Source organism: Pipistrellus kuhlii, unplaced genomic scaffold, assembly GCF_014108245.1.
Source record: "Pipistrellus kuhlii isolate mPipKuh1 unplaced genomic scaffold, mPipKuh1.p scaffold_m20_p_3, whole genome shotgun sequence".
Taxonomy (NCBI): Eukaryota; Metazoa; Chordata; class Mammalia; order Chiroptera; family Vespertilionidae; genus Pipistrellus; species Pipistrellus kuhlii.
Window position 1 is genome coordinate 93,141,718 of NW_023425529.1, and position 16,072 is coordinate 93,157,789.

Below are 16,072 nucleotides of genomic sequence, written 5' to 3' on the forward strand. Positions count from 1 at the left end.
AGCACATTCCCAGTAGGGGGTGTGCAAGAGGCAGCTGGTCGATGTTTCTCTCTCATCAACGTTTCTAGCTCTCTATCTCTCTCCCTTCCTCTCTGTAAAAAATCAATAAAATATATTTTTTAAAAATTGGAGGGAGGATTGCCAAGGAATTGTGGTCATCTGTTTGAATCACTACTGTAATTAATATTTGGGGGTAGGTACTCTGAGGCTATACAAATATCCTGTTTCTATAAAGTTTCTCCCACTAATTTAGTTTTCTTATTTTTTATTTTATTTTATTTTTTTAGAATGCAAAGTATCTTATTTTTAAACTTTAAAACAAGACAGCCTAGGTTAAATAATATAGTTTTCCAAAGCTGAATGTGCTCGCTTGGAGCTCAGTTTTTTTGCTTAAAGTACAAAAACAACTCTCTAATACTCCTAGGCAAGACAACTGTTTTTGATGATCTGTGATTTAGATGAACTGATCCAATCTCAGTTGGTAACATCCCTTTTCCCCCCGTTGGTAAGGGTTTAAAAATTCTAGAACAGATGCATTTTTCTAGTCTTACACCGACAATTTCATTCCAAATGTCTCCTGAGAGGCGTAGACCATATACAGGAATCCATCTTCATCCTTCTCACTTTCATACACTTCCGATATCAGTGTGGACACACTCACCATGCTGTGCCCATTCACTAACAGGAAGAAGGCTTGATTGGCGGTGAGCTGTAAGCGCCTTCTAATTATCTTGATGAGTTCACTCATGTTGACATGATCAGGTACAAGAAACTTGGTTTTATCCAGAACAGGAAGCTGCTTTCCCCCTTGTGTGGTTCTGTTATCACCGGGATTCTGGTCGCACGCTGCTCTCGGAGAAGCCGGGCATCTGCTCTTCGTTGGAAGGTGCGGCGCTGCTCGGGTCTTCTCGCGGCCTGGCGAGGGCGGGAGCAGGGCGAGGCAGAGGGTCCCGCAGCTTTCGGTGGCGGGTCCCGACTTCCCTTGTGTTTCTTCAGCCCGTAGCCGCCTCTCCCACTAATTTTAAAGACCATCAATGGCAGTGGCTGCTGCAAGGCCTTTCTGTTTTCCTTTGCTGCATAGTTGACTAATGAACTATTTCTTGACTAATAAAATGCAGCTAAAATGGAAGTTTAGATTTTTAACTGTTGTGGTAGGGTGACAGAGATTCCTGACCCTGATTATAGCAGAGTTTCTGGTTTAGTTAGATTTGTGTTTGCACATCTGGAAGTCTGCTTCTCAGAAAGCTTCCTGGCCACTTGTCCATGGGTCAGTGCAGACATGTGTTACTGATTGGATTTAGGCTACTGGGAAAGTCTGGGCGTGGCTGCCGCCATGGAAACACTGATTGACTCCTCACCAGAGGGTAGGTTTTTTTTTTTTATTTGTTTGTCTTTTGGAGGAGAGCAGGTTTTTAGGAAATATCACACAATTGTTCTGTTGCTTTAATGTCTCCCTCTGATCACTTTGGACTGAGAACTAACAAGTTTCTGGCCAACAAAAGCAGAGTGGACAGGCCATTCCAGACAGGCGAGGGGCAGATGTTAAACTTGAGTGAGTGTATGTGTTTTGGGGTGGGGAGTTAGTGTTTGGAACTGCCCTGTAGCCATAAAGCCTGTCTAAAATCCCTGCATAGCACTAGCCGGTTTGGCTCAGCTGATAGAGTGTTGGCCTGCAGACTCAAGGGTCCCAGGTCTGATTCCGGTCAAGGGCAGGTACCTTGGTTGTGGGAAATCTCCAGTAGGAGGTGTACAGGAGGCAGCTGATTGATGTTTCTCTCTCATTGATGTTTCTAACTCTTAACTCTCTGTCCCTCTCCCTCCTCTCTGTAAAAAATCAATAAAATGTATTTTAAAAAGTAAAATAAAATAAAATAAAATCCATGCATAAAACACTCAGGTACCTCTCCTCCACATGATTATTTAATTAAAGATAGTCTCTTCCTGTCGACTATAGCTTTGCTGAGCATTGTGAGCCTCGCACATTGGCAGGCACATAAAAGGCACTAAATCATATTAGTTGAATAGACAAGTGACAAGTAACTTGGAATTAGGAATGTCCCATGTTTTTGATATAATTGTAATGAACCTAGTTATAAGTACCTGGAAAGGAGAACAGGAACTGGCAGAGGGAGAATGGACACATGCTCAGTAAAGTCTGGTGACCGAGGGCACATGCTTGCTTGTAATCCACACCATGGGAAAGGGATACACTATTTTATCTACTCCCACCAACAATACTTTCTCTGCAGTTTTCTCACAGCCCACAACTTCAATCACAGAAGCAGTATTGAATAAAGTGGTTATATTTTCTAGCAGAGTTAGAATTTACTCATATTATGAAGTAAAAGACAGTTGTAGGCTAGCCTAGGGATTGAACTGTGATGTAGAACACTATTAGGGATAAATTGACTGGGCATAGTTGAGAAAAATGTACATTGTGTTGTCCAGTGATATTTGAACTCAAATCTCAGCTTCATCACTTACCAGCTATGTAATATTGTAGGAATCTATTGTCTAAATTCCTAGACACTCAGTGTCTTCTTCTGTATAACATAGCATTTGTTGTGAGAATTAGCTGAAATTATATATGCAAGGTTTGTATATATAGGTATATCTATACTAATAAAAGAATAATATGCTAATTAGACCAGGAGACCTTCTGGAGACCTTCCAGATGTTCTTTCGGACAAAGCTGGGGGCTTGGCTGGCCTGCAAACCTCCCCCAAATGGCCATCAGCCCGCGCCCACGTCGACCATGCCCCCCAGCTGGAACCCCCGACCCTAAAGGGTGTGTGACCAGCCTGAAAATTGCTCTCAGCCCCTTGTCTAGGGTGGCACCGTCCCCAGTGGGGACCCCCACCCCGATGGGGGCATGGCTGGCTTGCAGACCACCCCAGGCCCCTCATCCAGGCCAGCCCCGCCCCTCAAGGGAACCCCCATCCTGATCTAGGACCCCTTATGGGCAGACCAGCAGGCTCCCACCTGTTCTCTGGGCCTCTATCTAAGCTAATAAAAGGGTAATATGCTAATTAGGCCAGGAGACCTTCCGGATATTCTTCCAGGCAAAACCATGGTGGTAGGGCTGAGGCAGAGGTGGTTAGGGGAGATCAGGCCAGGAGGGGAGGGCAGTTGGGGGCAATCAGGCCAGCCAGGGGTGGGGCAGTTGGAGGCAAGCAAGCTGGCAGGCAGAGTGGTTAGGGGTGATCAGGCAGGCAGGTAGGTGAGTAGTTAGGAGCCAGCAGTCCTGGATTGTGAAGGGGATGTCTGACCGCCAGTTTAGGTCTGCCATCAGACCTCCCCTGAGAGGCCCCAGACTGGAGAGGGTGCAGGCTGGGCTGAGGAACACGCCTCCTTCCCCCCACTCCCACCCCCCATGCACAAATTTAATGCACAGAGACACTAGTATCCTACCTAATAAAAGAGTAATAAGCAAATTAACCATCACACGGCTCCACAAGTCACACCCACAAATCACCCCACAAAGTCAATCAGAGCGAGTATGCAAATAAACCCAACCAAGAAGGCTACAGCCCAGAGAGCAGGAGGGAGGCGTTTCCCCGGCAAAGGAGGAAGCCGTGCTTTCTGTCTGCCCTGGCCAGCCTACACCTCCACTCAAGGCTACAAAGTTTCAAATGTAGAAGGTAAATAAATTCCAGATACCAGGGCCTCTGCTTGGGTCTCTGGGGGGCATGGCCGGTCTGCAAACCACCACAGGCCCCTCGCTCAGGCCCTCTACACCCCAAGGGAACCCCACCCTGATCCGGGACACCCTTCTGGGCAAACCAGCTGGCCCCCTCCTGTGCACCAGGTCTCTCTCCTATCTAGTGAAGAATAATATGCAAATTGATCATCACTCCAACACACAATATGGCTCCCCCATGTGGACAAAGATCCTGCCCCCATGTGGACACAAGATGGCCATCAGGGGAGGGCAGTTGGGAGGGATGAGGCCTGCAAGGGAGGGCAGTTGGGAAGCACCAGGCCTGCAGGGGAGGGCAGTTAGGGGTAACTAGGCTGGCAGAGGAGGGAAGTTGGGGGCAAATGGACTGGCAGGGGAGCAGTTAGACATCAATCAGGCTGGCATGGGAGTGGTTAGGGGGTGATCAGGCTGGCAGTCAGAAGTGGTTAGGGCCATCTGGAAGGCAAGCAGGTGAACAGTTGGGAGCCAGCAGTCCTGGATTGTGAGAGGGCAGTTGGACATCCCTCGAGGGGTTCCAGATTGGAGAGGGTGCAGCCTCGGATGAGGGACAACCCCTCCTTCCCTGCCCACCCCAGTGCATGAATTTCGTGCACTGGGCCTTTAGTATATGTATAAATGTACATATATGTTCTTATACGTATATGTGCACCTGTATATACATGTGTATGTGTATATCTTGAAATGTATATCTAACTATCTATCTATCATCTATCTATATTTCTATTGTCTATCTATCATCTCTCATCTATATTGTGTATCTATAGTTCCTGGCATATGGTCATTATATTAGCCAAGGTCTACATTAAATATTTCACCAAAGAAAGTTTAATATAAGAAATTGGTTAAACAGGCATTAGAGAACTAAAAGAGCAAGGGGGACTCTGAGGAAATGCAGATAAAGTACCTGCTGGAAGAAGTACACCCTGTTGCCAGTGGCACAAGGAGAGTTGTGGGTATCAGAATCTAAAAGCTCAGATGAAAGGCTGTCCTGCTCATGGAGGGGCGCCTGCTGGCTGGTGCTAATTTTGTAGGAGGACACAATGAGTTGGTCCTGGCAGTGCCACAACATTAACAATAACAAAAGTGGAGACTGCTACCAACTGCTGGGAGTGAGGCTCTGGGGACATAGGACACATGCCCTCTGCTCCTCTGTTCTGTCAGAGCCTGACAGCAAAGGGAAAATAGGTAGGGTCATGTCCTGGTATCACAAAACAGATATGTATGGAAGGGAGTGGAACTGAGAGATAATAGCTTGGCAACCAGAAACATCATGGAACTTGATTTGCTTTATTCATAATTTTAACAGTTGCCTAGCGTGTCATTGTACAACCATAGCACAATATAGATATTCATTTCCATGGGACATTCAAGTTAGTTCCAAATTTTTATTATTTGAAATGATGCTGCAATGGACATTACTTTAAATCTCTTTATAGTGTAGAATTTTGTAGGTGGGGAGAACTTATATAACATTCTGCATACCATAAAAGAATTATTAATTAATAATTCCCCCCAATATTGAATGTCTAAGTATTATGTAAAATCTAGTGTTACACATTTTATAATAAAATATTTCTTCTTTTTGTTTTTATTGTTGTTAATTCTTACCCAAAGATATTTTTCCATTGATTTTTAGAGAGAGTGGAAGGGAGGGGGAGAGACACAGAGAGAGGAAAATTAGAGTGACACATGGATTGGTTCCTTCTCCCATGTGCCCCTGACCAGGGCTGGGGATCAAGCCTACAGCTTGCAACTGAGGTACATGCCCTGGATTAGAATTGAACCTGAGATCCTTCAGTGGATACTTTATCCACTGAGCCAAACTGGCTGGGGCTTTCCTCCTGTTTTATCCTCTTGGAAGGAAGACTATCAGAGAAGGAAGACAAGCACCTAGCAGAGTGCACAGAATAAGACATCTATACTAAAAAGGTAATATGCTAATTAGACTGGACATCCATCCTGACATTATTCTGAACAAAGCCACAGTGGTGGGGGCCAGGCAGAGGAGGTTAGGGGTGATCAGGCTGGCAGGGGAGCAGTTAGGGGCAATCAGGCAGGCAGGCAGAGGTGGTTAGGGGTGACCAGGCCAGCTGGGGATGGCAGTTAGGGGTGATCAGGCAGGCAGGGGTACAGGGGCATCTGGCAGGCAGGCAGGTGAGCGGTTAGGAGCCAGCAATCCTGGATTGCGAGAGGGATGTCCAACTGCAGTTGAACATCTCCCGAGAAGTCTTGGATTGGAGAGGGTGCAGGCCGGGCTGAGGGACCTCCCCCTCACCCCCATACATGAATTCCATGCCCCAGGCCTCTAGTCTATAATAATAAAAGGGTAATATGCTAATTAGACTGGATGTCTTCCAGACATTATTCTAGATATTCTTCATGACAAAGCTGGGGCCAGAGGGAAGCAAGCCTGGGTCCTGGGTGCCTGCCAGTGGCCAGAGGAGGTAAGCCTGTGTCCCAGATGCCAGAAGGAAGCCAGTGCTGGCAGCTGAGGGTAGAAAGGTCTACTCTTGCACGAATTTTCATGCATCGAGCCTCTAGTCCTATATAATCCTATATAATAAAAGGCTAATATGCAAATTGACTGAATGAGGGAACGATGGGTGGCTATGATGCACATTGATTACCAGGGGGCAGAAGCTCAATGCAGGAGTTGCCCCTGGTAGTCAGTGGGCTCCCACATGGGGAGGGCCTCTCAGACAGAAAAGCCAGGCTCACAGCTAGTGAGTGCAGAGAAGGTGGTGGGAGCTTCTTCCACTTCCACAGCAGCGCTAAGAATGTCTGACTGACAGCTTAGGACCGATCCCCTTGTCTGTCAGTCAGACATCTCCTGAGGGCTCCTGGACTTCTAGAGGACGCATGTTTTTCATGCACAGGGCCTCTAGTGTTTTGATAAAGTTTGATAGTGAGGCTGCTTGAAGTAATAACCACCCCAATTACAAAGAGAGTGCAAAGACTCACTTCCTTTCTCACTGAATATAGCCAACCACAAACTGCATAGGTTAGTAGTTAAATGTGCTAACTCTCTGTGTTCACTTTCCTAAGACCTGATGAGTAGTTCAAGACGTCAGGCCAGTCTCCCACCTCAACAAGGAAGTCATTTTTGAAATGTTCTGCAATTTTCTGAATATTTACTTCCCTCCCTCCCCCCCGCCCTGAAGGTCATGGGTAGTGTTGAAGGAAGATAAAAGGTCTTAGGAAAAGGAAGACCGCCATCTTGTGGCGTATTGGTGCAGCATTTAGTTCTTTTTTCCTTTTAATGACTTTATTATTAGTATGGTCACAAGTTTGATGACTTACAGTACACTGATAATGTAGCCAAATACAAATATTTTAAATAAGTAAATTACAAGTGTGTCAGGTTTCAGTGATCATGCAGAGCCCATGTATTTGCATTTGTACCCCCACATGGCACAGCTCAATCTGTGCTTACCCTCATTGGATCAATGTTTGCTTCATCTAGGTCTGGGCAGGAGCTATTGTGCCTTTTTTTTTTTTTTTTTTTTTTTTGCAGACCCAGATTTTCAAGAGCAATGGTGTTGAAGTCAGGCATTTCATGAGCATGGTGGTAACACCAGGTTTTGCTATGGTCCAAGGTAAAAATGCAATTACCAACTATTGCTTTTGTGGGCCATCTGACCCACCCATGGCTTGGGCGAGCACAGAGGGTTTCTCAGTATCCCTGCACGAGGCCAGCAGGCGATCTCTGTAGCCAGAGTAGTGAGGTGGGCAGTCTTCCAACATGCTGTCGGTGCTATAGCTATATAGCTGGAACCAAGATAGATTCGTAGTAACTTTTTTCTTTTTTAATGTATTTTATTGATTTTTTTACAGAGAGGAAGAGAGAGGGATAAAGAGTTAGAAACATCGATGAGAGAGGATCATCGATCAGCTGCCTCTTGCACACCCCCTACTGAGGATGTGCCCGCAACCACATGCCCTTGACCGAATCGAACCCGGGACCTTTCAGTCTGCAGACCGACGCTCTATCCACTGAGCCAACCCTGTTTCAGCCGTAGTAACTTTTTTCATAAAAAATATTAATAGCCCAACCAATGACCTGAATACCTTTAGCTGACCACTTCTTTAAGTAGTTTGGGGATATAAAATCCTTTTGTATGAGGAAACCTGAAATTTCACATAGGTACCACAAGATATTATGCATGCTCCAGTTGAGGAAAATGTCTAAGACCACAAATATGGACTGTTTCCAGATGTTATAGTATGGTTTCCCATCTTTCATATGGCTAAGGTCTGTGAGATAAAGCTGGTTATTACATTCTGATCTGTTTGTCTCATCTTATAGATAACTTCTGGCAAGAGCAGACCATACTAGTACTGTATAGTTGAGGAAACTTCATATATATTTTCTTTAGAGCATCAATAGACTTATTTGCATGGCCCTTGACATCAAAGGATTAAGCTTCCTAATTTGTTCAAATGTCAACTCACATATTCTACCAGAGCCATCTGTGGTCCTATCTACTATGTTATCATGCATTAAGATGGGAATCCCATCAGGGGTAAACTCAATGTCCAGCTCCATGCCTGTTGCTCCATTCGTAGCTGCCTGCTACCAGCATGTTCTTGGGGACCTTGTGACAGTCATTGCAGTGGATGATGGCGGAAATGCGGTCCGCAATCCTGAGCACCTGCAGGGCCCTGTGCCAGCAGGGGATCCGAGCTGAAGTGGGGCAGCAGGAGGTAGAGGACGCCGGTGGAGAGGTAGGCATTGTAAGGGCTGTGTGTCACCAGCAGAAACAGCAGCAGCAGGAAGGAGAAGGGTTCTAGGAAGCCCTCCATGTGTTTCCCACAGCCACATGCTTTTATTTTTATTTTTTAAAATATATTTTATTGATTTTTTTTACAGAGAGGAAGAGAGAGGGATAGAAAGAAACATCGATGAGAGAGAATCAGCTGCCTCTTGCACACCCCCTACTGGGGATGTGCCCACAACCAAGGTACATGCCCTTGACCGAATCGAACCCGGGACCTTTCAGTCCGCAGACCAACACTCTATCCACTGAGCCAAACCCGGCTTCGGCCACATGCTTTTATTTTAAATGAACTGTTGTGCTATTAAAATAGGAATTTTAGGGGAATATAGGCAGGTTTAGGGAACTTTTTAAAAATATATATTTTATTAATTTTTTACAGAGAGAAAGTAGAGGGATAGAGAGTTAGAAACATCCATGAGAGAGAATCATCAATCAGCTGCCTCCTGCACACTCCCCACTGAGGATGTGCCCACAACCAAGGTACCGGAATCGAACCTGGGACCTTTCTGGCCAACACTCTATCCACTGAGCCAAACAGGTTTTGGCAGGCTTAAGGAATTTTTAGAATTGGGGTCCATGGAAAAAACACAGGGCTACAGACTGGGAGAAGGTACATTTCCATAATATAAGGGCGTAGCAACAGTTATATTTACATAAGTCTAGGAAACTGGGAGTAGCCAAAAGGTCTATATTTACAAAATAAAGAAGAGAGAAGAAAGCCCAGAACAGATAAGAGGACTTTGTGGGAGAAGGGCCTCTGGAATTACTATAGTAATCAATTCAAAAGGGACTATTGTCCAATCAGAGGGAATATCAGGACAAGAACTGCAGCCTTTATAAACTGTGGAAACTGGGAGTTGTGGGACTCTTTCCCTCTCCCCACGCGGGAGTCTGTGCTGTGAAATTCTTTCCCCTTCCCCAAGTGGAAGTCTGCACTTGTTCTCCAATAAAATTTCCACATTTGCTCTACCACCTTCCATCCATGGATTCATTCTTTGACTCCAGCGGACAAAGAGCCCAGGAATCATTCTGCTCAGGGGAACACCATGTGTTCCAGTCCAAAAATTCTGTTTCACAATCACCAATGATTTGAAGGATTCTTTTAAATTTTCTCCTTGCATCTTGTCTTTTTGTGTCTTTTCTCTATGACATTGGGGTGGTATTGGTGTCAATTTGCATACCAGCTTTTGCAGACATGAAATTTCCATAAATATAACTTAATGCATCATCTGTCCCGTGCAGCCTTTGTCTACTTGTTCCCTAATTTTCATAATTTGCATTCTTGTATGGCAAATCAGCAAGCTGGTCAAGATGCCTTAAGGAGCCAATTAGTTAGAAATCATCTTTATTGCATACAGGTTCAGAGCAGATTACCTCTGTCAAATTCTGAACACCTAAAGGAGGAAGCATTCTCTTTTTACATCTTTTCAGGTCCTTGTGTAAATTATTTTTACTGACAACTTGTAACCTTGAGTACATATCATATCTATATAGACACCTGTAATCTTGAGTACATATCATATCTATACAGACACCTGACATTAGTATCAGCATATCAGCCCCTTATGTTAGATGGCTAGCTTGCAAGGTCAGACAATTAAGTTTATCTTTTCTATTATTCAAGCTAAAAACGTTAAATTTTACAGAATAAGAGACTGTCTAAAAGGAACATAGCTGACTTACAGAATAAGAGGCAGTCTAAGAATATCAAAGTAGTTCAAATAGCAGTTTCAAATAGCAGTTTTCCAAAGGAGGGACCACCATGCTTTAGCATCGAACTCTGATTTTGCATTTTTCCAGTATTTCCAGAGAATGTCAATAAATTTATTTTAAAACCCATGTCACTGCTATAATTTAGAGGATAGGGAAGAGAATGTGGAATTGAACAAAGGTCAGGCATGCCTCCTTATGAACATGGAAATTTCTCTCCCCAGTTGTTTGGAGTTGGGCTCTGCTTTCAGCATGTGCACATGCAGATATTCGTTCTGCTCTTTGCTGGTATAATGTTGGCAGAGAGATTAGAACCTGAAGAAAGGTTTTACATCATTAGAAGAATTCAGGGAGTAGTATTCAAAGTAGGTCTTTCTCCCTGCTTATCCCCATGTGGGAAGAGGTGAGGAATGGCGGAATAAGCCTGTAAGCACACAGCAGTGGAGGACCTAGCCGGCTCCTCTTGCAACAGAGTAAAATGTTCAGCCTCTTTGACTCCATTTTCTTCAACTCTGCTTTGTTCCCCTGGTCTTTAGGTTAATAGCTGTTGCTTAGTCTTTCATGCAGCACTAGAGGAATTCTTCTTGTCATTTGAATTGTACAAAAATAGCTCCTTAGCATAAATTTCCCCTCCTGAACAAATAAGGAAAGTATGCATTGTTTAACTTCTTGATTAGACTCACATCAACTAGAGTCATCAGACTAAAAGCAAAGTTTCCTTGGGCCCCTGATGCACCCAGATGTCTTTGATAGTCAGTTACCTCATGTCCCTCCCATTTCTCCCTTCCCTTGATTCTTTAAAATTTTTATTTATTTATTTTAAATAAATCTTTATTGTTCAGATTATTACATATGTTCCTCTTTCCCCCCAATATCTCCCCTCCACCTGATTTCCCACCCTACCCCATACCCTTACAACCGCCTCCCTCTCTACCCCCCCCCCCCCCCCCCGCCACTGTCTTCATCCATAGGTGTAATATTTTTGTTCAATTTCTTCTCGAACCCTTCACACTCCCTTTCCCCTGAGAATTGTCAGTCCACTCCCTTTCTATGCTCCTGATTCTATTATATTCACCAGTTTATTCTGTTCATCAGATTTTTTATTCACTTGATTTTTAGATTCACTTGTTGATAGACATGTATTTGTTGTTCATAATTTTTATCTTTACCTTTTTCTTCTTCTTCCTCTTCTTAAAGAATACATTTCAGCATTTCATATAATACTGGTTTGGTGTTGATGAACTCCTTTAGTTTTTTTCTTGTCTGTGAAGCTCTTTATTTGACCTTCAATTCTAAAGGATAGCTTTGCTGGGTAATCTTGGTTCTTGCTATTCATCACTTTGAATATTTCTTGCCACTCCCTTCTGGCCTGCATAGTTTTTGTTGAGAAATCAGCTGACAGTCATATGGGTACTCTCTTGTAGGTAACTAACTGTTTTTTCTCTTGCTGCTTTCAAGATTCTCTCTTTGTCTTTTGCTCTTGACATTTTAATAATGATGTGTCTTGATGTGGTCCTCTTTGGGTCAGTTTTTTTTTTTATATAATAAATATTTATTGTTCAGATTATTACATGTGTTCCTCTTTCCCCCCTCTTCCCCCATAGCTCCCCTTCCACCTGATTCCCAACTCCACCCCATGCCCTTACCCCCGCGCCTGTCTACATCCATAGGTGTAAGATTTTTGTCCAATCTCTTCTCTCACCCCTCAGACTCCCTTCCCCCTGAGAATTGTTAGTCCAATCCTTTTCTATATCCCCGTTTCTATTATGTTCACCAGTCCATTTTGTTCTTCAGGTTTTTTATTCACTGGATTTTTAGAGTCACTTGTTGGTAGGTATGTATTTTATGTCTTTTTGTTGTTCATATTTTTTACCTTTACTTTTCTTCTTCTTCTTCCACTCCTTAAAGAATTCCCTTCAGCATTTCATGTAATCCTGGTTTGGTGTTGATGAACTTCTTTAACTTTTTCTTGTCTGTGAAGCTCTTTATCTGCCCTTCAATTCTGAATAATAACTTTGCTGGGTAGAGTAATCTTGGTTGTAGGTTCTTGTTGTTCATCATTTTGAATATTTCTTGCCACTCCCTTCTGGCCTGCATAGTTTCTGTTGAGAAATCAGCTGAGAGTCGTATGGGTACTCCCTTGTAGGTAACTACGTATTTTCCGGCGTATAGGACGACTTTTGAAACGAAAAAAAGTCAACCGAAAATCGGGGGCAAAAGACCAAAATTGCACAAAAATTACCTGCAGATCTTGAAGGCAAAGTAAGTTTTTTCTTTGAAGTGGGGGGTAGTCTTATACAGCGAATATAGGCCTAAGCCTATGTTTTAACTGTAAAATTAGGGGGGTCATCTTATACACTGGAAAATAGGGTAGTTGTTTTGATGCTTGTAAGATTCTCTCTTTGTCTTTTGCCCTTGGCATTTTAATTATGATGTTTCTTGGTGTGTCCCTCCTTGGATTCCTCTTGCTTCGGGTTCTGTGCACTTCCCGAACTTGTAAGTCTATTTCTTCTACCATGTAGGGAAAGTTTTCTATCATTTCTTTCAATAGTCCTTCAATATCCTGCTCGCTCTTCTCTGGCACCCCAAAAATCCAGATGTTGGTAGTTTTAAGCAGTCCTGGAGGCTCCTTACACTATCCTCACACTTTTGGATTCTTCTTTCTTTCTGCCTCTCTGGTTGGGTGATTTTTTCTTCCTTATATTCCAGATCTTTGGTTTGATTCTTGGGGTACATTGATCTATAGTTGAGTTTCTGTATATTCTTTATTTCAGACATTGTATGCTTAATTTCTGACTGGTCCTTTTCCATTTTTTTGGTATTCTCATTAAGGTCCTTAAAGGTCTCACCAAGCTTCTTGGAGGTCTCATCAAGTTTCTCAGAGGTTTTTAGAAGACTCTTGAGTAACCTTATAAATGTGATTCTGAACTCTGTGTCGTCCAGTAGTTTTCTTTCCTCCATCTCTCCCATTTGTGACATGTTTCTGTGCCTCCTCCCTTTGTTGATGGAGTGGCTTTGTGTGGTAGGTGACCTATCAGCTTCCCCAATCACCTGGGGTGGTTGCTTTTGGTATAACCCTTTGTGGGCTGAGTGCAGAGTCTTGGTGTAATTAAGCCTTGTTTGCTGTTGGTACACTGGGAGGAACTGATCTCCAGGCCAATTGTCTGTGAAGACCCGCTCTGTCTATAAAGGAAGAACTGCTGTGCTGGAGACACACCTTGTTTCAGTGGGGCTTTGGTGCTCACTGAGTGCCTCTCCCGAATGTGTCACTTATGGGTGTGAGTGGTTGAAATTGACCACTAGGAACACTGGCTTCTGGATCTCCAATGGGATTCAGTTCAGTTACTGTCTGAAGCCGCCCTGCAAGAGCTACAGCGAGAACTAGTTTTTTCCTGTTTGCTTGGGACTTGGTGGAGGGGGTTGCTGGAGCTGCAGTTTATATATGGTTAAGCTGTCTCAATACAGGCCATTCACATGTAAAAGCAGCTGTGTGTTGCCTGGGCGGGTCTATAGAATTTGCAGGCAGGGCCTCAGGGCAGGGTCTCAGGGTTGGGCGGGGCCTCAGGGTGGGCGGGGTCTCAGGATGTCACTAGGTTGGGGCCTGGGCTAACAGCGATGTTTGCCATTCCTGCCCTTCTGTGTTTCCAAGTCCCACTTCCTTGCAATCCAGCGCAGTAAACAATGATTGTTTCGCGCACCTCTGCAAGAGTCACCCTCACTTCGGACCAATGGCCGACAGACCAGCTTCTCCCCATTGGCGTCTGGGTCCCCCACGTGACACCAGAGACTGGATTTCAAAGTGATAGGGAGCTTGTTTCCTTTTGGGGTGAAAAGAAAAGCCGCGCCCAGTTGCTATCACCAGCCCGATTTGCCACCAGCCCGGTTCACGTGCCTCCGTACCTAGGCTCCTCAGCTTTTCAGCGCTTGCGCTCCCCTCTCGTCCAGCCAGCCTTCCTGTGGTTTTGGATGATAGAAGTCCTTTATATTAGTTTTAATTTTTAAAGTTGTTGTGGGAGCGGCAGACCAGATGCTATCTATGCCGCTATCTTGGTTTCTCGGGACCTCTTTGGGTTACTTTTGTTTGGGGCTCTGTATGTTTCCTGGACTTGTAAGTCTATTTCTTTCACCAGGTAGGAAAAGTTTTTGGTCATTATTTCTTCTAATAGGTTTTCAATTTTTTGCTTTCTCTTTTCTTCTGGCACCCCAAAAATTCGGATGTTGGTACACTTAAAGTTGTCCCATAGGCTCCTTGTAACTTTATATTTTTGGATTCTTTTTTTTCTTTTTGTTTTTCTGGTTGGGTGTTTTTTGTTTCCTCATGTTTCAAATCTTCAGTTTGATTTTTGGGGTCCTTTGATCCACTGTTGAATTTCTGTATATTCTTCATTTCAGACAGTGTATGCTTAATTTCTGACTGGTCCTTTTCCTTTTTTTTTTTTTTTTTTTTTTTTGCATTCTCATTAAGATCTTTAAAGATCTCACTAAGTTCCTCAGAGGTTTTTAGCAGATTCTTGAGTTACCTTATGAATGTGGTTTTGAACTCTATGTCCAGTCTTCTGCTTTCTTCCATTTCTTTCATTTGTGATCTGCCTCTTTGTCTCTGCATTTTAGCTGCTTCCCTGAGTTGATGGAGTGGCTTTGTATGCTAGGTGTCCTTTGGACCCAGTGGCTCAGCCTCCCCAGCTACCTGAGGTGGACACCCTTGGTGAAACCCTTTATGGGTTGTGTGCACAGTCTTGTTGTAGTTAAGCCTTGATTGTTGTTGGTATCACTGGGGGGAGTTGACCTCCAGGCTAATTGGCTGTGAGAATCAGCTGTGTCTACACTGTGAAAGCTTCTGGGCTTAGTTTGGATGGGGTGAGGTCTCAGGGCAGAGCAGGCAGCCATGGTTTCTGTCAGTCCCACACTAAGAGGCTTGGGTCTCAGTGTCCCATGGCAATGGCTGCACGCACCTTAGAGAGAAAGCTACTCTCGAACTTTGCCCGCTGCCAGACAATCCAGTTTCTCCCTGAATGAGTGTGGGTACCCAAAGTTTCATCCATAACTAGAGTATGGTGCAGTCAGGAGGCCCTGTTTCCCTCTGGAACGATCAAGGAAGCAGTGTATCCAGCCACCCAGCCTTTTCTCTCTCGCACACACGTCACACGTCTCTGCATCTCCACACTTCTGTCTTCCGCCATTCCCCTGGGTCTCAGTGCCCTGTGGCTATAGCTGCATAATCCTCTGAAAGAAAGCTGCTTGCAAGCCCTGCCCGCTGCCAGATGGTCCACTTCCTCCCTGTATGTGTCTGGGTTCCCCGAGTCTCACCAGGACTGGATTTCAGCGCTATGGGGAGCCTTTGTTTCACTCCGGTTTGAGAAAGCCAGCCACAAATTCTGCTGCCCAGCTCTTCCTCTCATGTGCGCACATCTCAGTGTCTCTGCACCTCTGCCTTCCACCACTCCTGTGTCTCAGTGTCCTTTTTTTCCCTTCTCTTTCTAGTTTTTGAATTTCCACTCAGCCGACTTTCCAGTGGTTCTGGATGATGTCTGCTTTGTCTTTTAGTTGTAGTTTTGAAATTGTTGTGCGAGGCAGCAGTATAGGTGTTCACCTATGCCGCCATCTTGGCTTCCCTTCTCCTTTGATTCTTAAATCAAGCCTGAATTGTGTACTTTTGTAACATGGTTCTTTAGGATGCTAGTCTGCCATCTTCTAGGCTTATAAAGTTCTTTGTTTTTTTCACTTAAGTTTTGGCTGTCATGGGGCAAACAGTGTGAACTTAGACTCATTTACAATCTCTGCTTGCCCAAATGCTCTCACTAGCTTATCTCCTAGCCACAAATAAAAGTCTAAAACATGCCAAAACCAGTTTGGCTCAGTGGATAGAGCATCCGTCTGTGGACTG

General features: G+C 44.3%; 2 pseudogenes; both read right to left on the bottom strand.

Annotated features, from left to right (window-relative positions):
- Positions 1–496: 496 nt before the first annotated feature.
- On the bottom strand, positions 497–1,032 carry LOC118729582 (annotated as a pseudogene).
- A 6,653-nt stretch (positions 1,033–7,685) lies between these two features.
- Positions 7,686–8,522, bottom strand: LOC118729973 (annotated as a pseudogene).
- Between the last annotated feature and the right edge of the window lie 7,550 nt (positions 8,523–16,072).